Raw genomic sequence first — 21,662 nt, forward strand, 5'->3', positions numbered from 1 at the left:
GGAGCCTATTGTGCATGCCCGATTGATGCATGCTTAGTTTTGGACCCAGAAGAAGGTTTGTGTGTGGGGAGAGTATGGGGGCTTATGTGCACACTGCCAGTGCACTGGAGGGGGAAGGGAACCCCTGGGCAAAATGATTGCCGCTTGCAAAGAATAGTTACAGTGGTACCTCTGGATGTGAACGGGAGCCGTTCCGGAGCCCCGTACACAACCAGAGTACTACTCAACCTGAAGCACCGAATCTGCGCATATGTGTGATGTCATTCGGCGCGTCTGCGCATGCGCGAATTGCCAAACCCGGAAGAAACCTGTTCAGTTACTTCCAGGTTCGGTGCAACCCGCAGCATTCGTATCTAGAGGTATGACTGTATTATCATAATTACAATCATTTATTAAATTTTTATACTGCCCCTTCACAAGAGGATCGCGGGGCGGTATACTGTATAAAAACACAATGATGCATAACTTAGTAGCAAACAAAACAACACCCTCCACCCGAGTTTGAAAGGTCATATGTTTGTTTGTTTAGTTGTTTAGTCGTGTCCGACTCGTCGTGACCCCATGGACCAGAGCACGCCAGGCACTCCTGTCTTGCACTGCCTCCCGCAGTTTGGTCAAACTCATGTTCGTAGCTTCAAGAACACTGTCCAACCATCTTGTCCTCTGTCGTCCCCTTCTCCTAGTGCCCTCAATCTTTCCCAACATCAGGGTCTTTTCCAAGGATTCTTCTCTTCTCATGAGGTGGCCAAAGTATTGGAGCCTCAGCTTCACAATCTGTCCTTCCAGGGAGCACTCAGGGCTGATTTCCTTAAGAATGGATAGGTTTGATCTTCTAGCAGTCCATGGGACTCTCAAAAGTCTCCTCCAGCACCATAATTCAAAAGCATCAATTCTTCGGCGATCAGCCTTCTTTATGGTCCAGCTCTCACTTCCATACATCACTACTGGGAAAACCATAGCTTTAACTATACAGACCTTTGTCGGCAAGGTGATGTCTCTGCTTTTTAAGATGCTGTCTAGGTTTGTCATTGCTTTTCTCCCAAGAAGCAGGCGTCTTTTAATTTCGTGACTGCTGTCACCATCTGCAGTGATCAAGGAGCCCAAGAAAGTAAAATCTCTCACTGCCTCCATTTCTTCCCCTTCCATTTGCCAGGAGGTGATGGGACCAGTGGCCATGATCTTGGTTTTTTTGATGTTGAGCTTCAGACCATATTTTGCGCTCTCCTCTTTCACCCTCATTAAAAGGTTCTTTAATTCCTCCTCGCTTTCTGCCATCAAGGTTGTGTCATCTGCATATCTGAGGTTGTTGATATTTCTTCCAGCAATCTTAATTCCGGCTAGGGATTCATCTAGTCCAGCCTTTCGCATGATGAATTCTGCATATAAGTTAAATAAGCAGGGAGACAATATACAATATACAACCTTGTCGTACTCCTTTCCCAATTTTGAACCAATCAGTTGTTCCATATCCAGTTCTAACTGTAGCTTCTTGTCCCACATAGAGATTTCTCAGGAGACAGATGAGGTGATCAGGCACTCCCATTTCTTTAAGAACTTGCCATAGTTTGCTGTGGTCGACACAGTCAAAGGCTTTTGCATAGTCAATGAAGCAGAAGTAGACGTTTTTCTGGAACACTCTAGCTTTCTCCATAATCCAGCGCATGTTTGCTATTTGGTCTCTGGTTCCTCTGCCCCTTCGAAATCCAGCTTGCACTTCTGGGAGTTCTCGGTCCACATACTGCCTAAGCCTGCCTTGTAGAATTTTAAGCATAACCTTGCTAGCGTGTGAAATGAGCACAATTGTGCGGTAGTTGGAGCATTCTTTGGCACTGCCCTTCTTTGGAATTGGGATGTAGACTGATCTTCTCCAATCCTCTGGCCATTGCTGAGTTTTCCAAACTTGCTGGCATATTGGGTGTAGCACCTTAACAGCATTATCTTTTAAAATTTCAAATAGTTCAGCTGGAATATCATCACTTCCACTGGCCTTGTTATTAGCAGTGCTTTCTAAGGCCCATTTGACTTCACTCTCCAAGATGTCTGGCTCAAGGTCAGCAACCACACTACCTGGGGTGTACGAGACCTCCATATCTTTCTGGTATAATTCCTCTGTGTATTCTTGCCACCTCTTCTTGATGTCTTCTGCTTCTGTTAGGTCCTTACCACTTTTGTCCTTGATTATGGTAATCTTTGTACGAAATGTTCCTTTCATATTTCCAATTTTCTTGAACAGATCTCTGGTTTTCCCCATTCTATTGTTTTCCTCTATTTCTTTGCATTGCTCATTTAAGAAGACCCTCTTGTCTCTCCTTGCTGTTTTTTGGAAATCTGCATTCAGTTTCCTGTATCTTTCCCTATCTCATATATTGTTTCATTATTGTTTGAATACTATCTGTACCCCACTTTTCCTCAAAAGGCCTATGGGGTTCTCTGCCTCTCATAACAACCCCGTGAGGCAGGTTAGGCAGAACGACAGTGACAGGCCCAAAGTGAGCTTTAGGCCTGAGCGAGGATTTGAACCCTGGACTCGCAAGTTCTAGTCCAGAGCTCTAACTGGTAGACCACACTGACTAGAGTTATGGGCTTAGACCAGGTTCAAATCCCTGCTCTTCTGCAAGCGGCTTTATAGCTTATGAGGAAAGGTTGGAATATTTGTGGAGTTTTTCTTTTCTTTTTTTAGTTTTGAAAAAAGGCAAGGAAGGAGTAAGAAGATAAGAAGCATATAATAATATGTATGGTCTTGAGAAACTGGATAGATCAGGAGTCCCCAAACTAAGGCCCGGGGGCCGGATGCGGCCCAATCACCTTCTAAATCCGGCCCGTGAATGGTCCGGGAATCAGTAGAATGTGTCCTTTTATTTAAAATGCATCTCTGGGTTATTTGTGGGGCATAGGAATTTGTTCATATTTTTTTCAAATTATAGTCCGGCCCCCCACAAGGTCTGAGGGACAGTGGACTGGCCCCCTGCTGAAAAAGTTTGCTGACCCCTGGGATAGATAATTCTTCCCCATCTCATAATGCTAGAGATCGTGGACATCTGATGAAGCTGGGTGTTAGAAGATTCAGGACAGATAAACAAAAGTAGCACCTAGTTAAACTTTGGAACTCCCTCCCGCAGGAGTTAGCGATGGCCACCAACTCGGATGTCTTCAAAAGAGGACAAATTCATGTTCATGTGAGAACAGGATGCTGGACTAGATTGGCCATTGGCCAAATCCAGCAGGTTCTTCTCATGTTCAGACGAGGATTAGGCAAATTTCGTGGGGGGATAAGACCATCAGAGCCTAGTAGCTATGTTATGCATCCTCGTGTCAGAGACATGGTGCTTCTGAATAACAGTTGCAAAAAACTACAAGGCTAGAGATGGCTTGGTGAGCAGAGCACGAGACTCTGGGTTGCGGGTTCGAGCCCCATGTTGAGCAAAAGATTCCTGCATTGCAGAGGTTTGGGCTAGACATTCGTGGTCCCTTGCAACTCTACAATTCTGTGATTCTAGAGCAGGGTGCTAGACGGACCAACTACTGGGTCCTTCTTACCCACCGAAAGTGCTTTGTGTAAACCAGGGATGTCCAACAGGTCGATTGCAATCTACTGGTAGATCCCTGGGAGGTTTTGGTAGATCGCAGTTGATTGCTGGGTTCCTTTCCTTAGTGTTGGTAATATTGAATCCAGTCCCACACCATCGCTCCGCCCCCCCCCCCCCCATTGTTGCACGATCTGCAGAATGGAGGGCAGAGTTTTCTCAGTGAGGCTGTTTGTTTCCCCAGCAATCTGTTGGTCAGTGTCTGTTCCTCCTTCTCCCCCAAAACCCTTAAAATTGGGGCTTGCTTCCTCCCGAAACAAAGCTCAACAACTTTGACTTGAACCCCCAAAAACGGGGGTAGATCACTGCCACTTTTTAATTCTGTAAGTAGATCGCAGTCTTTTGGGAGTTGGCCACCCCTGGTGTAAACCAAAACTTTGCTTCAATTGTTTTAAGCTCTGCTCTTGTCTTGCTCGCCCTTTGTTGCAGTTATCTGCCACCCCCTTTCCAAAATGCAAACGTTAAAGGTGGTCTCTCGCCTGCCAGATAGCTGACCCAAATGAAAATAAATGACAGGGAGCTCATGCCTGTGTCTGCTATCTCAGACCATAATCACGGTGATGCAATTATGCCAAGAACCTTTCAAGTGGGTGCGGTGGGGGGGGGGGCTCAGAGGTGGCGTTGTTTGTTTTTGCGGGTTCAGTGGCTTATCTTAGGGAGATAAGGTCTCTCTTCTGCTTCCTCCAACACTGAAGGTAAGAGTTATAAGAAGTAAGTTGCAGCAACTCTTTTTATCTAGTTAAACAAGCCTGGAGGCACTTTAATTAGTTTATGGCTCCTTTTGGGCTTGCCGTGAGCATCTGCTCGGCCATGGTGAGAACAGGAAGATGGACTCTTGTGGCAATCTCCAGGCTTCAAAAAATCATCAATGCATCACAGATGTCCCTGTGGCATTGCACAGTGCCAGATTTACATATAAGATAAACAAGCTATATAGCTTAGGGCCCCACTCTTCTTGCCCCTCCCAATTAATATGTTGTTGGTGTTCAGTCGTGTCCGACTCTTTGTGACCCCATGGACCATAGCACGCCAGGCACTCCTGTCTTCCACTGCCTCCCGCAGTTTGGTCAAACTCATGTTCGTAGCTTCGAGAACACTGTCCAACCATCTCGTCCTCTGTCGTCCCCTTCTCCTTGTGCCCTCCATCTTTCCCAACATCAGGGTCTTTTCCAGGGAGTCTTCTCTTCTCATGAGGTGGCCAAAGTATTGGAGCCTCAGCTTCACGATCTGTCCTTCCAGTGAGCACTCAGGGCTGATTTCCTTCAGAATGGATAGGTTTGATCTCTCTTGCAGTCCATGGGGCTCTCAAGAGTCTCCTCCAGCACCATCTCAATCCCCTTCATGGATCAATGCCTTGTCGTGGCAAAGGGGCTTGAATAACTCAGAGAAGCTATGAGCTATGCCATGCAGGGCCACCCAAGATGGACAGGTCATAGTGGAGAGTTTTGACTAAACATGATCCACCTGGAGAAGGAACTGGCAAGCCACTCCAGTATCCCTGCCAAGAAAACTCCATGGACAAAGACAACAAAATTAATATGCTTCTTCTTAATTGTATTTCATTTCAACAATTACTTGGATAAAATACATATTTTGTTATGTGCAAATGGCTTTAGAAACCCATTAGGTCCATAAATGACCATGTAGCATATATTCAACACAAAAAAGAAAAAAAACAGTGACAATTTGAGGACAGCTGGACATATAAACGGCCCCATTACCTTCAGTAGCTTAGGCCAAATCCGGCCCTGGTGCCATCGCAATGCAGGTGCCTAAGATTAAAAATTGCATTTTAAGTTTCTCGCAAGAGTGGGAGCTCCTCTTTTCTTCCCACGTAGCCGGCACATTCTGATGAATTGCTGAGGAAGACGCGTGCGTTGCCTTTGGGAGTGACAACAGCGCTTGGGTACCGCAAAATAAATCCCTTTCCCTCCCCTCCCTTGACTTGCTTGTACAAACACAGCCGCCTTAACCGCACACACAAAGGCAGTGTTTGGACGGCCTCCAACGATAAACCCTATTCACTGTGGAATGCTTCGTGTTTGCCACATCCACCTCACACATCCTTCCCAATTAGGAAGACTTGTGCATTGGTTTCAGCCATAACCGGTATCTTTTGATTATGGTTTCAAGGTTAAATAATAAAAGTTTTTTAAAAAGAATTTAAGAAAGAGCTCTGGCAGAATAGGACAAGCTCCATCCAGCCCACAGTTTCGTTTCCCAAGAGGACACGAACGCGGCATCATTTAGGCTCGCAAGTCGGCATTTGGAGATATTCCGTCTCTGAACCTGGAAGTTCTGTTTGGTCTCATTGATAGAACCCATTGCCTGTGGATTGGTCTGATCCTTAAACCAACAGACCATGCCGGCTCGCGATCTCCCTCCACGTCAAGTGGCTGTGAGTTCCACAAGTTTATTTGGGAGTTGGTGAAGAGGTTCTTTCTGTCACTTGTCCTGGACCTAAAAGTTTCTGTGGACTTTTTGGAGGTCTTAAATTGTGGCAGCGCCTGTAAGTTGGACAGCATTGCCCTGTTTTACGGGGGTAAGGCTCAGGAGGAGCTCAGTTTACAGTCACCTTGTGTGGGGGCGGAGACAATATTGCCTCTGTGAGTTGGGCCATTGCTTCCCCTAATAGCGAAGTTGAGCGATGTGGGATATTGGAGTTCATAGGGTGACCTTGGAGTCAGTCACAGCCTCTTCACCTATCTTTCAGGTTCAGGTAGGTAGCTGTGTTGGTCTGACATAGTCGAAATACAGTGGTACCTCGGTTTACAAACACAATTGGTTCCGGAAGTCTGTACTTAAACTGAAGCGTACTTAACCTGAAGCGAACTTTCCCATTGAAAGTAATGGAAAGTGGATTAATCTGTTCCAGACAGGTCCGCGGAGTACTTAAACTGAAAATACTCAAACCGAGGCGTACTTAAACCGAGGTATGACTAAATAAAAAGTTGTCCAGTAGCACCTTAGAGACCAACTAAGTTTGTTCTTAAGGGACGTGGGTGGTGCTGTGGGTTAAACCACAGAGCCTAGGGCTTGCCGATCAGAAGGTCGGCAGTTCAAATCCCTGCAACGGGGTGAGCTCCCGTTGTTCAGTCCTTGCTCCTGACAACCTAGCAGTTCGAAAGCATGTCAAAATGCAAGTAGATAAATAGGTACCGCTCCGGCGGGAAGGTTAATGGTGTTTCCGTGCACTGCTCTGGTTCGCCAGAAGCGCCTTAGTCATGCTGGCCACATGACCCAGAAGCTGTATGCCAGCTCCCTCAGCCAGTAAAGCGAGATGAGTGCCACAACCCCAGAGTCGTTCGTGACTAGACCTAATGGTCAGGGGTCCCTTTACCTTTACCTTTAAGTTTGTTCTTGGTATAAGCTTTCGTGTGCATATGGTGTGCTTATACCAAGAACAAACTTGGTTGATCTCTAAGGTGCCACTGGACATTTTTTTTTTACCTTTCAGGGTCGTTGTAGGAATTAACTGAGGAGCGGGGGTGAACCAACCATGTTCCTACGGGACCTACGGGACCGCCTCTCCTGGTATGCCCCGCGGAGGACCTTAAGGTCCACAAATAATAATATTCTGGAGATCCCGAGTCATAAGATGGCTAGATTGGCCTCTACTAGAGCCAGGGCCTTTTCAGTACTCGCCCCAACCTGGTGGAACGCTCTTTCCCAGGAGACCAGGGCCCTGCGGGATTTGTCATCTTTCCGCAGGGCCTGCAAGAAAGAGCTGTTCCGCCTGGCCTTTGGGTTAGACTCAGCCTGACCCCTGTGTTTTTCTCCCTCATGGCTTGGATTTATGGCCTACTTGAAATGAGGCTGCACTTTAAATTTTAATACTGTATTTTAATCTGTATTTTAATTAATTGTTTTTATGTTTTATTGTGGTTCTGTTGGTGTCAGCCGCCCTGAGCCCGGTTTTTGACTGGGGAGGGCGGGGTATAAATAAAATTTTATTATTATTATTATTATTATTATTATTATTATTATTATTATTATTATTCTCCTTGGAGAAAAAGGTGGAATATAAATGCAATGAATAAGCTCTTCTGCTTACCTGCTTAAGAAAGTTGGAGAGGCCACCGAGATGGAGACGTCAGTCGCCAACCTGGCATCCAGAGACCTCCACATGGCTTGCAATTGGACCCGTGCTGGTTGCGAAATTTCTAGCTGCATGGTTCTGCAAGTGCTTAACCAACCACTCCCATCGGGCTCCGATGCAACATGGCTCGGGGGCGGTTGCGCGGAAACTCTGCTGCAGAGCTGTCCGAACTTTTCGTGTCGGGGACACCCATTTTTAGACATGCACCATTTCGCGACACAGTAATTCCGTTTTGCTAGCTAACTGGAGGTTAAACTAACCTTTTCCCAGCCCCGGCAGGAGGGAGCGTTCGTGCGACATACCTACACACTGTTGGCGACACACCAATGTGTTGCGAGACGCAGTTTGGAAAACTCTGCTCTACTGTGTCGTTTCTCCATGCCGCCGGTGGCATCTCCTAAAAACCAGGCTGTACCAGGCTGCCAACATGGTACAGTGGTATCTCAGGTTACTGACGCTGCAGGTTAAAGGCGCTTCAGGTTACAGACTCCGTTAACCCAGAAATAGTACCTCGGTTTAAGAATTTTGCTTCAGGATGAGAACAGAAATCGTGCGGTGGTGGTGCGGCAGCAGCGGGAGGCCCCATTAGCTAAAGTGGTACCTCAGGCTAAGAACAGTTTCAGGTTAAGAACGGACCTCCAGAACTAATTAAGTTCTTAACCTGAGGTACCACTGTACGTAGTGCCAACAGGGCTCTGGATCCCTGGAGTGCTGGTGCTCTAAACACCAGCAAAGAGACCTCGTTTAAACTTTGCACATGCCCGGCTTTCCATTTAAATCTGCCCCAAATTTATTGGGGTGTGGGGGGGGGGCAATACCTGTATGCTTCATTTGAATCTAATGAAAGAAGGCCAACGGTGTTTGCTAAATTCCTCCTTTGCAGCCCTGGATTCCTCTTCCTCTCCTTTTCTCTCTCCCCACCTAATTTTTGATGGTTGTCTCAGACAAGGGAGGCCCTTTGTCCTTGAACTGACCTTACCTTCCAAGCGAGATGCTTTTGGTCACTGCTTCCTGAGAGATCAGGCTTCTTTCTCTCTCCCCCCCCCACCCCTTTCTGACAACCATTTGCAAGGAAAAGGGAAAGTTTACATTTATCATGCAAATGGAACAATTTCCAGTCCACTCTCCCACCCCCAGCTCCCTGTCTCATGCTCCCTGTCTGCTTCCATGTAACAGTTTCTCCTTGTTTTGTTTCCTCTTCCAAGGTCTCAGTCTTGATTTCTGGAGCGATCCAATAGAAGCAGCAGCAGCCTTTCCAACATCTTGTTCCTTCCGTTCAAGGACTCCCAAGGCCGTGGGACTTTCTTGAGCTACCCAAAGACTCCGGAGAATGCCAGCTGCGGACGAAATATGTGCGTGGGGAGGGACGAAAGATTTTGGCTGTTCCTGTGCCCCCCCCCTCATTCTGGATGTTCATACCAAGATAACATTGCTGAAGATGGATTATATCCCCTGCTATCAATGGAATATGCATATTTTTTTTGGTTAATTTTTTTAAAAAATGTGTGTGGATGCTGGGGGGAAAGCCCCGCCAATATTCTGAACATGAGACTCCCTGCTCTACAGTTTCCCATTGGGTCAAGTATGCTACCCAGGTATGTCTGTGATTACCTGATATACAAATCAATTCTAAGTTTCTCAAAGTTTGCGGTTAATTCATTCTCTCTCTCTTTCTTTCTCTGTAACACCCCCCCCCCCAAGCATGGACATATCACTCCTGATCTTTTCAGCACAGTGAAAGGAGTTGAACATGAGAAAACATGCTTCCTCGCACCCAGCCCTGCTCCTCTTCTATGTATATTATTTTTGCTAGATTGGTTTTCACCTGAGGGCTTGAGTGATATGATATGATTTTATTTACGGTCGAGGACCAGCTCTGGAAGGCTTGAGTTGCTGCCAAGCAAGCTAACAGAGCTTTGCGCTCTCTCTCTCTCCCCCCCCCAATAGCTAAACCATGGCTAGCCTTAGTGTTGCGTCAGGACCTTGGTTCAGTCAGTTTCTCTCCAGACAAACCAAGAGTGTTCGCAAACGTTTGTTCTTGGATTGCTGCTTATAATACCGTAATAATATAATAATAATTTATTATTTATACACCGCCCATCTGGCTGGGTTTCCCCAGCCACTCTGGGCGGCTTCCAACAGAAAAATAAAACACAATAATCTATTAAACATTAAAAGCCTCCCTGAACAGGGCTGCCTTCAGATGTCTTCCAAAAGTCTGGTACAGTGGTACCTCTACTTACAAATAACTCTACTTACGAATTTTTCTACTTACAAATGGAGCTCCGTCCGCCATCTTGGATGTGGTTTAGATAGGATTTTTTCTACTTACAAATTTTTAGATAGGGTTGCTTCGACTTACAATTTTTTTTCGACTTACAAATGTGTGTTTGGAACACATTAAATTCGTAAGTAGAGGTACTACTGTAGTTGTTTTCCTTTTTGACATCTGTTGGGAGGGCGTTCCACAGGGCAGGCGCCACCACCGAGAAGGCCCTCTGCCTAGTTCCCTGTAACTTGGCATCTCGCAACGAGGGAACCGCCAGAAGGCCCTCGATGCTGGACCTCAGTGTCCGGGCAGAATGATGGAGGTGGAGACGCTCCTTCAGGTATACTGGACCGAGGCCATTTAGGGCTTGTGGGTTGTTTGGGGAGAAACAAACCATGAGCCTGGATTTGGGTGTGCCACTAATGCAAACCATAGTTTAGCTCCCGGCAGTGTGGCAGGAGCGAGGGAGAAGCAAAAGCTCCTGCGACTTTAGCCCTGCACTCTCACTTGCAAGCCACAGCTAAATTTAACTATGGCTTAAAATGAAGTGCGGACCAAGCTCCTGTGTTGTCATGTACAGGCCTGCAGAAATTTCCCTTCTAATACAGCAAAACGTGCTGTTTATGATGCTTGGCTGCCTTATTCTCTTACGATACCGTGATCACACTTGCGGGGACCGTATGCTTTCTGGGGTTTTTATGTGTGCTTGAGTGTTTCTGCCACAGAGGTGTTGTTTTTTTGTTGCTGTTCCCTGTGATGAACATAGCTTGTTGTGGACAGCAAGAGGCTGAATTATTTCTGAGCACTGCTGATTTCAGAGATGCATGATTGATCCTTTTTTTAGGATTACGGGAGTGCTATAGGAAGCTTGGTGCATGCTGAGGTCAGTATATCGCACCGTTGCACGGGGAGGAGGGAATGTTGGCAGGAGACAGAAATGCTGTGGTGATTAATAGCAATAGCTTGCTTGGAGCGAAGGTGGAGTTTTGCCGGTACACAGCACAGGCAAGCACGAAAATTGCAAGTTTTGTGGAAGCTCCCAGATTCTCCTTAGGGCTGCAATCTGATGCAAGCTTCCTGGGGATGCAAGCTTCCTGGGGAGTCCGTTGACCTTTGTGAGGCTCAGATCTGACTAAGCAAGCTTAGCATGATGGTGGTTCGCAGCAAATAGATGGAATCGGCTTCTTTGAAAGCATGTGCTAATACAGTATAGTAAGGTATAACAAACACTGGGTTGTATCCTGTGTTCCACAAGCGAAGTTCTGCAGGCAAAGCAGCGTTTCCATTTCCACACCTCCGCCTGAGCTCCCTCAAAATCTGCCTTGGAGGCTCCCCTAATGTTTTGGAGCTCATTTTGAGAGGGTGGGAGATGGAGAAAAATGAGAAGATGGGTCTTCGCCACCCACCTGAACTGTGTGAATGTTAAGGAAGGTAGGAGAGGATATATTCACCGAGCGCATTCCCTTTGCAACTTATTGGAAGCAAGTTGATGATTCGTTAGAATCCTTTAATTAAACAATCCTTTAATTAAAGAAGAGAAACATTAGCAATAGAAACATTTAAAATAAAAAACGACGCTGTGATTTGCTGTCTGAAAGCTCAAGTATAGCATTGGATTCTTCTCTTTTGCATCTACAGTGGTACCTCGGTTTATGAACACAATTGGTTCCGGAAGTCTGTTCATAAACTGAAGCGTTCATAAACTGAAGCGGACTTTCCCATTGAAAGTAATGGAAAGTGGATTAATCTGTTCCAGATGGTCCGCAGAGTACTTAAACTGAAGCGTTCATAAACTGAAACGAACTTTCCCATTGAAAGTAATGGAAAGTGAATTAATCCGTTCCAGATGGGTCCGCGGCGTTCGTAAACCAAAAATTCGTAAACCGAGGTGTTCATAAACCGAGGTTCCACTGTACACCTTTCTGTGGGCAAATCCATCCATTCCTTCCTTGTGAGGTTCTTTTTATGTGCTGTAGGGAGATGCAGATAATGTGTTCAGGATGAGACGTTGGTGGGTTTTTTTTTGTACTTTCTTTCCCCACTGAAAAATCAGGAAAATGTTGGTTTAAAAGCTTTGGGAGAGGCATCCACCCCCCCCCCCCGCCCCTCCACCGGTCATTTGGAGCAATCTCCGCCGGCGGACTGACTCTGTTATTACACGGCTGGCAAGGAAATTCCATTTTGCTTAGGATGCTACTGTACATCCGCTGGAATTTGTTTTTTTTTTAATCGCTGTAACTTTATCACTTCCTCTGTTTTGGAATTTTAGCTCTCATTGTTCAGCCCCGGGGACCGCAGCCTTTGGAATTTGCTCTCTGGGTGAGGAAGCCCTTGGATTTTTCACTGTTGATGCAGCTCTGCCTTTGCCGACTCATGCTGAGCTGTTTGCGGCCGTTTTTAAAGGGCACCAGGAATAATCGGGAACTGCCTTGCGCTGAGTCAGAGCGGTGGCCCATCTAACCCAGCATTGCTTACACTGACTGGCAGCAGATCTCCTCCGTTTTGGGCAGCCCTAGCTGGAGAAGCTGGGGATTGAGCTCAAAGCAGATGCTCTGTGACTTTACGGCTGCAGCCCTGTGTACGACTACCTGAGAGTAATCCCTGTGGAATTCAGTGGGAGAAATGTTTCTGAGTAAATATGCACAGGGATGATCATTCTGTTAGTGTGCTTTATTGATCTCCTGGCTGACCCTGGGCATCACCAAACAGCTCACTTCCAACTACTTTTTGCTAACTGGGGCAGGGAGTCACACGTAAGCAGGATTTCTGGGTGCAATTGTAGAAGAGCTATGCAAGAGCTATGTAGAAGAGTTTCTTACTTAGCTCAGTTGGTAGAACGTGAGACTCTTAATCTCAGGGTCATGGGTGCAAGCCCCACATTGGCCAAAAGATTCCAGCATTGCAGAGGCATAGCTGCCAAGTCTCCCGTATTCTCCGGGAAATCCCCGTTTTTCCAGCTGTTCTTAGCTGAAAAAATTGTTTTTTTGTTTCCCTCCGGTTTGTTCTGGCGCGGCGGCTATTTTGGAACTGGGCGGAGCATGCTCAGAAGCGACTTTTGATGCTGCTCTGCCCAGTTCCAAAACGGCTGCAGTGCGACTTCTGGCGCGGCGGCCATTTTGGAACTGGGCAAAGCAGCATCAAAAGTCACTTCTGAGCACGCTCCGCCCACTTCCAAAATGGCGGCAGCGCTACATCCGATCTGCTACTTCCGGCCCGGTCCCTTATTTCTCGGACAGCAACTTGGCAGGTATGTGCAGAAGGTTGGACTAGATGTCCCTTGTGCTCCCCTTTGACTATAATTCTATGCACAGACCAGGGCTGGATTTAAGTTTGATGAGGCCCTAAGCTACTGAAGGTAATGGGGCCCTTTATATGTCCAGCTGTCCTTTGTCAACAAAAAATTGCCACTGTTTTTTGTGTTGAATATATGCTATGCGATAATTCATGGATCTAATAGGTATCTAAAGCCATTTGCGCATGTTGCCATGCAAGCAGTCCATGCAGAATGTAGGCACCCTATATATAGAAATGAGCAAACCAGTGATATTTTAGGGAGCAGGCTAGCAGGCGGGGCCCATTACTTACATCATAGGAGCCTCCACAACACAAAACACGGTTGCTTATGTAGGTTTTATTTTATTTGTTTTTTATCTTATATTTTGGAAATGCACATCCAGTTGTTGTTTTTCCTTTTAATTTTTTTTTGGGGGGCCCAAGAGAGTGGGGCCCTAAGCTATAGCTTGCTTAGCTAATACATAAATCCGGCACTGGCACAGACAAAGTCAGCTAGCATGCAAATTTCACACACACACACACACACACACACACACACACACAGCCAAACAGTACTGCTAGGAAGAGATTAAAGAGAATGCTAAACCACATCGGATGCTGGCAATAATGACAGCAGCTTTCATCAGTGAAACCCTGATTGCCCACGACACACAGGGCCTCTGATCTGCCGCACAGCAAAAGCCACTTATTGCCGGCATGCTCTTTCTGTTCCTCCCCAATCCCGCAAAAAGAAAATAATAAAAAAAGCAACACACCATAATCTGACTCGCACAGACATAGTAGAAGCCAGCTCTTTCAAAACGCTCGATTTCTCCGGCTCTCTAGGGATAAGTGGGTGGATTTTTTAAAAAGGAAGGGGGGGGGAGAAAAGAACTCTTTTTGGGAAACAAGAGTATCTTTGGCCTATATACACAAAAACCCAAACGCATAATTGAGCACAGTGATCCACTGCCCAAAGTCTGCTGAGTAATAGGATGCAGCAGGATGAAAACTGCCCTGGCCAGAGCCCCAGGAGCAGGCAGACAGCTGGGCTTTGAAAACCAGCCACCGTCTGGAACAGAGGGCTGCCAAAACACAGCCTTAACCAGAAGTGTGTGTGACTGCGCTGCGGCCCAGTGACCAATTAAACTCCAGGAAATCACTGCCGACCTCTTCCCAACACTTAACCCACCAGTACAGTATTAACTCTGTCCCGGTCAGCATTCCTGTCGACGCGCCGAATCCACGCTTCGCACAGTTACTTAAACAGAGAGATTTCTTGGCTAGAAACCACCCCTGCCACTCATTCCTCTGCTTCTGTGGCAGCTCCCGGGCCAGCTGTGCCTGGGAGCACAAGTCATCTCAGAAGGAATGTGGCTCCCATGGCACTGTCAAGGTCATCGGATCAGGAAACCTGGCAATCTCATATACAATTGACCTCCAGACTCTGCCTGGACACCGACTGTGGTTCTTCTGCCCTAGTGAAGCTGCAGGGTTCCGTTTTTCAATGTCTTTATAAACGACTTGGAAGAAGGAATAGAGGGGATGCTCATCAAATTTGCAGATGGGCGGTGGGGCAGGTCACGCTGCAGAAGGCAGAATCAAGAATTCAAAATGGCCTTCGCAAATTGGAGAACTGAGCCCCAGCTAACAGAATTGATTTCAATAGGGACAAATGTCAGGTTCTGCATGTGGGCAGGAAGAACCAGATGCACAAATATAGGACGGGGGGGACACTTGGCTTACTAGCAGTGCATGTGAAAAGGATCTAGGGGTCTTGGTGGGCCACAAGCTAAACATGAGTCAACAGCGTGATGCAGCAGCAAAAAAAAAAAGAAGCTACTGCTATTCTAGGTTGCATCAACAGAAGTATTGTGTGCAGATGAAGGAAAGTAATAGTACCACTCTATTCAGCCTTAGTCAGACCACACTTGGAATACTGTGTTCAATTCTGCCCATGTTGCCATGGGCAATGGAATGTCCAGTTCCAAGCTGGAATGTGTGCACAGGAGGGCAACCGAGATAATCAAAGGTGTGGAAACCAAGCCTGATGAGGAACAGTTGAAGGAGCTGGGTTTGTTTAGCCTGGAAAAGAGGAGACCGAGAGGAGCTATGATAGCCATCTTCAAATATCTCAAGAGCTATCACATGGAAGAGGGGAAAAGCTGATTTTCTCCTGCTCTGGAGGGTAGGACTCGAACCAATGGCTTTAAATTACAAGAAAGGAGATTCCGACTAAAACGTACGGAATAACTTTCTTGACAGTAAGAGCTGTTTGGCAGTGGAACACACTCACATGAGAGGTGGTGGTTTTTAAGCAGAGGTTGGATGGCCATCTGTCATGGATGCTTTAGTTGAGAAGCCTGCATTGCAGGGGGTTGGACTAGATGACCCTTGGTTGCCCCTTCCAACTCTATGAGATTCTATGCAGCGGCTCAAGGTTGTCATCTGAACTAGCCAGATGTGAAACTGCGAATCAATCACAGTCAGTGCATCACTTGGAAAATAAGTCTTCAGAGAGCTGTCTTGTGCCCCGAAATAGCAACTAGACATTCAGTTTTGGGGACTGTCTGCAACCTTGGTTTAAGGAGACCTTTGGCACCTAGCTTCTATATCGATGAGTTTCTAGCACTGGGCTCCGTGTCCCTTGGGTTGAAAAAGTTTCCCCAGCCTGTCGTAGCTTTTCCCAACAGCGGGAGAGGCAGTGAGGAGAGCCTATGCCCCAGCTATACTTGGGGAACTCATCTGTTTGAAGACGATTAGATTTGCCTAGCAGGAAAGCATCACAGAGAAGTAACACAATGCAAGTTGCAAAAGGAGTGACCTGGCTGGAAGAATTTTGCCAGCTGCAGGAGCCTCTCATCTCCCATGTCTCACCTGCTGAGTGCCATAATCGCTTGTCATTTCGCAACTCTTCCCTGTTGAGCTTTGCAGGCTAACGTAGAGGAAATTAAACAGGCAGAGCCACCCTTCTATAAATGTTTGGTACCCACTGATTTAAGAAGCATGCGGCGAACAAATCAAAGTGAAATTTCACGACTGTTTGGGCCGCCTTGTCTTCTGGCTTGGCTCGGAATCACAGGCTAGCTGTGACAGGTTTGGGACTTATTCTGTTTTACTGACGTTTCCTTGCCGGATGATTTCTGGGTTTTTTGTGATCTTTCACACGGTGTAAGAGCCACTTCTCTTACCTCGTGGAAGATTAGTGCTTAGAATCATAGAATCTAGTCCAGCCCCCTGCAATGCAGGAATCTCAGCTAAAGCATTCATGACAGATGGCCATCCAGCCTCTGCTTAAAAACCACCAAGGAAGGAGAGTCCACCACCTCCTGAGGGAGAACATTCCACGGTCAAACAGCTGTTACTGTCAGAAAGTTCTTAATTGATGTTTATTCGGAATCTCCTTTCTTGTAACTTGAAGTCCTTGGTTCGAGTCCTACCTTCCAGAGCAGGAGAAAACAAACTTTCCCCCTCTTCCATGGGATGGCCCTTGAGATATTTGAAGATGGTTATCATGTCTCCCCTTGGTCGTCTCTTTTCCAGGCTAAACATGCCCAGCCTCTTCAACCGTTCCTCATCAGGCTTGGTTTCCTGACCCTTGATCATCTTGGTTGCCCTCCTCTTCGCACGTTCCAGCTTGTTGTTGATACATTCCTTAAAGGGGGTTTTAAGTTGTAATTTCACGCAATGAAATTTCAGGTTGTATCCTGGCATGTGGTTCTTGACGTTTCTAAGTTCTTCACTTGCTTCTGAAGCACAGATAAAATGAACATGCATACCCCCTGTTTCTCCTAAAATAAGACATACCCATAAAATAAGCCACAGCAGGATTTCTAAGCATTTGTGCAATACAGTATAAGCCATACCCCGAAAATAAGACATAGTGATAGGCGCAGTTCTGGAGGGTCCCAAGGAAGAGGCGAGGCTGGACGCGTAATAAAATAAATATAAGATGGTGTCTTATTTTCGGAGAAACACGGCATTAGTTGGATTGCTCTGCTACAGACTGATTTTTGTTTCCCAGGGAAAAAACCAATCAGAATTTTCTAGGAAACTCAGATTTGAGAAGGGACTTTAGAGATGATGAACATAAATTGACAACAGCAGTTTCATAAATCATGTTGATGGGTTGTGTAGAATTCCTTGTTGTCAATAATATGAGGCAATATTTTTGCCAGATAATCAAAGCTAATTGATTTGGGCCAGCTGACAGGCCATTACTAAGTGATGTCCCAATTTCAATCTTGCTTGAAGAACAGAGCAGTAGTTTTACACCTAGTGCTTACTCAGATAAGGCAACACAAGTGATACCGTAAGTTTTCTTGATCTGGGAATCTTAGTGACATTTGTTTAGGTGCTCTGTTAACCAGAAGTCACTGTGTGACTCATTGGCCAAATGTTGGCTATTGTTTCAGGATAAACGGGATTCAAACCTCTGCTCATTTGTGTCTCAGATCAAGACCTTTCCCTGCCTCGTAGGGTTATTGTGAGAAGGTCAGATAGAATTGTAGAATGTTAGAGTTGCAAGGGACCACAAGGGTCATCTAGTCCCACCCCCTGCAATGCAGGAATCGTTTGCCCAAGTTGGGACTTGAACCCACGACCCTGAGATTAAGAATCTCATGCTCTACCAGCTGAGCTATGCAACAATATAACCGATCATAGCAGCCTTTAATCACCTCAAGGGATAAGTGCAACAGTCCAAAAAGAAAAGAATGGGAAATGATCCGTCATGAATTGAAAAAAAAATGTTTAAAAGTAAATTTAAAGGTAAAGGGACCCCTGACCATTTGGTCCAGTCGTGACCGACTCTAAGGTTGCGGCGCTCATCTTGCATTATTGCCCGAGGGAGCCGGCGTACAGCTTCCAGGTCATGTGGCCAGCAGGACAAAGCCGCTTCTGGCAAACCAGAGCAGCACACGGAAACGCCGTTTACCTTCCCACTGTAGCGGTACCTATTTATCTACTTGCACTTTGACGTGCTTTTGCTAGGTTGGCAGGAGCTCGGACTGAGCAACAGGAGCTCACCTTGTCTCAGGGATTCGAACCACCGACCTTCTGATCGGCAAGCCCTAGGCTCTGTGGTTTAACCCACAGTGCCACCTGTGTTTAAAAGTACTCCCCTCCCAAAAAACCCCCCAGAATCCTTCCTGTTGGGGATAATTCAGACTGAAATTCCCAGGTGTCAAAAAAGGTTATTTATGCATGCCACCTCCTGGCAACCTAGCAGTTCGAAAGCGTGTCAAAGTGCAAGTAGATAAATAGGTACCGCTCAGGTGGGAAGGTAAACGGCGTTTCCGTGCGCTGCTCTGGTTCACCAGAAGTGGTTTAGTCATGCTGGCCACATGACTTGGAAGCTGTCTGCAGACAAACGCCGGCTCCCTCGGCCAGTAAAGCGAGATGAGTGCCGCAACCCCAGAGTCGTCCGCAACTGGACCTAACGGTCAGGGGTACCTTTACCTTTACCTTTATGCATGCCACTACTGCAGCCCGTGTTTTCTTAGCCCCCCGAATGGAAAACGAGCAAGGTCCCAACCAAAGAAGAATGGCAACTTAAGTTGACAGAATATGCACAACTTGCAGACTTAATATATAGAATAAGAGAACAAGAAGAACATACGTTTAGAGAAGATTGGAAAACGTTTATTGAATATATGGGAAATAATTGTGTACAGCTGAAAACGCTGGCAGCATTAAGATAAATTCAACAGCGTAAACAAGTTTTGATGGATGCAATACTGATTGGTACAGGTTTTGTAAAATATGCAGGGATTTATGATATATAAAATGAACTATGGAAAGAGAAGAAGGGAAGTCATTGATATCTTATGGATGTAAAAATGAGTACTTTAAATTGTAAAATGGAAAATTTGATAAAAATTATATATATAAAAGAAAAGAAAAGAAAATCAAAATATTAGGATGGAAATTGAGAATAAGACGAGCCACTGCTTGAAATGCTTTCTGGCAGCAGCAAAGAAGGGGACTCGCTCTTCATTTTGGAGGCAGTCTAGTGGGACGTTCCCCCCATGCAAGCTCCATTGAATTGAATGGGACCTTGTTCTTGTGCCAGGGCTGGGGAACCCGTGGTCTAGTCAGACACCCATTGGACATGCCTAGCAGAGGCTGATGGGAGCTGTAGTTCGACAAATATATTGGAGAACCACTGCTTTTCCCATTCCTGCTTTAGGTTTTTTTTTAACCCTACCCCCCAGACCTGCAATAAAAGCTACAAATGTAACCTTTTCCCTTTCTCTCTTCCATTTTAAGAGAAAGAAAGAAGAAGAAAAGGTTTTCGCTCTTTTAGATAATATCTCCCGGCCCAGCACAATTGCCTGCTTCCCTGGGTTAGAATTCTCGTCTTCAGAGTCCTAATGACATCTTTATCGTCAGGAACTTTGATAATCTGACATGTTGTGCAATGATGGTAAATAAGTTCCTCCTTGAACCCCCAGGCTCTTTGCAGTTTCCCCTGAAGGTCGTGACACTCACCACTCGCCTTGTCAAATATTCTAGCTATGAAAGGATTGATTGTATTTTTTTTTTAGGTTTTGCTGAGAGCTTACAATTTTAGAAAAGGTCATTCTGACCATCTCACCTCATATTTCCCTGCATTTGCATGCGCTAAAGAATGCGAGACTTGTTTGCTTGCGTAAAAAACCCAGGTGTTAAGAGCTGGAGAAAGAGAGAGGGTGGGAGGGAAATAAAAATTACGTAGTTCAGAATTCCTTGCATGCTTGCCTCTGGGGGAAAAAATGTTTCTGATTGGAGATTTGCAGAGTTTTATCTTTTCTTGTTTGTTGCCCTGTACTGTAGTTGAAGACCGCAGACCATTTTTGCTAATGGAAAGAGGACTGGTGTTAAATATGACTTCTGGGTACAATTATGCAAATTCAAGGGATGCGGGTGGCCCTGTGATCTAAACCACTGAGCCTCTTGGGCTTGCCGATTGGAAGGTTGGCAGTTCGAATCCCCGTGGCGGGGTGAGCTCCCATTGCTCTGTCCCAGCTCCTGCCAACCTAGCAGTTTGAAAGCACGCCAATGCAAGATAAATAGGTACCGCTGCGGCGGGAAGGTAAATGGCGTTTCTGTGCGCTCTGGTTTCCGTCATGGTGTTCTGTTGCGCCAGAAGTGGTCTAGTCATGTTGGCCACATGACCCGGAAAGCTGTCTGTGGACAAACACCAGCTCCCTTGGCCTGAAAGCAAGATGAGCGCTGCAACCCCATAGTAGCCTTTGACTGGACTTAATCGTCCAGGGGTCCTTTACCTTTACCTATGCAAATTCTATCCCCCATTGTGATCCAGGGACTTCCACATATCAGCACATACACCCCTTGAGATTCCTGGGTTGCCTGATTTGCACCATTCATGGCTTCCTCTCTTTCAGCTTCGCAATTAGACCTGTAAATGCTCACCTGGGGTGCATGGAAGTTGTCCTTGTGCATGCCAGAGCTCCAGAGTCATATTCATGTTGCTGTTGTTTAGTCATTTAGTCATGTACGACTCTTCGTGACCCCATGGACCAGAGCACGCCAGGCACTCGTGTCTTCCACTGCCTCCTGCAGTTTGGTCAGACTCATGTTCGTAGCTTCGAGAACACTGTCCAACCATCTCATCCTCTGTCGTCCCCTTCTCCTTGTGCCCTCCATCTTTCCCAACATCAGGGTCTTTTCCAGGGAGTCTTTTCTCCTCTAGGAGGTGGCCAAAGTATTGGAGCCTCAGCTTCACGATCTGTCCTTCCAGTGAGCGCTCAGGGCTGATTTCCTTAAGAATGGACAGGTTTGATCTTCTTGCAGTCCTCTCTTCATATTCATTATATATATACATATTGTAGAGTTGGAAGGGACCCTGAGATCCATCTAGTCCAAGGCAGGAATATGCAGGTGTCCCATAAGGGGGATCGAACCTGCAACCTTGGCATTCTCAGCTTGCACAGTGCTTTAGCGGCTGCACATGGACGTTCCTTCCTTCCTCCAGAGGTTGAGCTGAACCTTAAAGGCAAGTGCATCTGTGTGGCTTAGTGTTGCACTTTGATCAATACAGGGCAGCGCTGTGTTGGCTTGCTCGACTGGCCCTTGTTCTCCTTCAATCGGTCCAGGATTCGCGCTGAACTTCTTTGGTGGGGAAAAGCTCACCTTATTTCTGCATCGCAGGGGGTTGAGCTAGATGACCCTTGGGGTCCCTTCCAACTCTACAATTCCATGGTTCTAGGGTGGAGTCTGCTGTGAGCTACTAAATTCTGCATTAACTGCAGGAAGCTGTTTATTTTAACCAAGCGGTTTCTATGTTGAAAGCCTTGGAGAACTTTCTCTTGAAAATAAACAAAAAATCCACATTAGCAATCCTTCATTCATATGCTGCTTTCTAACAATTAAGGAATCTGAAGGATTTTCACAACCCCTCTCTGAAACAATGAGGGGTTTTGCAAATCAACAG

The 21,662-nt window shown here is 46.2% G+C and overlaps 1 long non-coding RNA gene across 1 annotated transcript in view; it reads left to right on the plus strand.

The window, feature by feature from the left end:
- Positions 1-21,662, plus strand: part of LOC118089976 (uncharacterized) — a 252,987-nt gene that overhangs the window by 34,654 nt on the left and 196,671 nt on the right. Inside the window, exon 2 of the long non-coding RNA XR_015951693.1 lies at positions 8,889-11,164. This is a non-coding gene — a long non-coding RNA (uncharacterized LOC118089976). The remainder of the gene's footprint in view (positions 1-8,888; positions 11,165-21,662) is intronic.

This window comes from Zootoca vivipara, chromosome 8 (assembly GCF_965207765.1).
Source record: "Zootoca vivipara chromosome 8, rZooViv2.hap1.1, whole genome shotgun sequence".
NCBI lineage: Eukaryota > Metazoa > Chordata > Lepidosauria > Squamata > Lacertidae > Zootoca > Zootoca vivipara.